This window comes from Amblyomma mixtum, chromosome 5, assembly GCF_055824585.1.
Source record: "Amblyomma mixtum isolate Tamu chromosome 5, ASM5582458v1, whole genome shotgun sequence".
NCBI classification, from domain to species: Eukaryota; Metazoa; Arthropoda; class Arachnida; order Ixodida; family Ixodidae; genus Amblyomma; species Amblyomma mixtum.
This window is the reverse complement of record NC_143016.1, coordinates 186329977-186331284: the sequence shown is the minus strand read 5'-3', so window position 1 is coordinate 186331284 and position 1308 is coordinate 186329977.

The window sequence follows — 1308 nt, the reverse complement described above, 5'->3', positions numbered from 1 at the left end:
GCCCATACGCACACGCGTCTGCACGCCAGGCCAGGAACGCCGACCTCCGCGTAATCCTAGAGTGAGACAATGGGTGCAGGTGGGAGGCTTAGGTTTATGAGGACGGCACCGGAAGGCAACGCGTTTGAAATATACAAAGTGGGGGATGACGGTACCAGAGAAATTTATGAGCTCCGATTGAGCGGATCCCATCATGCGAGCAGCGAGAATATCTGTTTTGAAAGATTCGAGATCATGCATGAGGTCATCAGGAGTGAAGTGGCCACCGACGTTATGGATGATGCCGAGGCATGAGATGGGAGGATGGGGACCATAAGTTTTGATGCTGACAGGCTTACCGTGAAGGTGAAGGTGCGTGATAGAAAGTAGGAAATGGGCGGTGAGAGGAGAATGAGTTTTTAAAAACACAAGGCTTTGGCCTGGCTTGGCCTGAAGGGTGATGTCTGCACTGGTCTTGGAGGAAAGTTGTGCAGCGGAGGTGACTGCGGCCAGCACGTCGTAGAGAGGCAGCTTGGGATTGAGGGTACCAGGAGGGAGTTGGATGCCAACAGTGATGAGCTCGGAGCGGGGTCGGGTGGCGGAAGCAGGCTTACGGCTGGCACCGATGGTGCTCGAGCCGATTTCCGGGGATGGAGTGTCGTCTACCGGGAACGCCGTGTCGTCTACCGGGGACGCCGTGAAGTCCATGTCGGCCGACGAGTCATCAGCCTGAGACGCAATCTACGACGCTGGTGCCGGGCTGCAGGTCTTGGTGTCAGCGGGTAATGTGCCTGGAGTAGGCGCGGCGGCACCGGCGGCGGCGACGAACGCAGGCGGCTGCGACGCGTCTATGGGCCCAAAGGTGTTGGCGTCCCTTAGAGCATGGAGTTGGCTAGCAGTGGACGCTACGGCGACGACGAACGCTGCCGGCTTCGCCGCTGCCGTCGATCCAGAGCTCGCAGCGTCGCTCACAGCGTTGGTTCCGACAGGATTTTGCGCGGTGACGTGGGCGGTTGGAGTAGGCCCCGCGGTGGCAGCATCAGTGGGTCTGGGCTGCAGAGGCTTGGTCAGACGCTGCATTGCAGAGGTGCAGGCGCGGCGCGTTAGGGTTAGCGAGGCGCTACGCCGCTTCAGACTTTTGGAGGCGCTTGGAGGGCCAGCTCGGCAGCGGGCCGTGATGCCGATGGTGTCCACGTGCTTCGGAAGCCTTCCTGAATCGATGGAGAGGAAATCCAGCGGCGGGCAAGGCCCCGGACCAGGCCAGGGACAGGTGAAAGTGGAGCATGATAGGCAGCCAGCTAACCAGGGCGGCGCCACCTAGCGAGATCT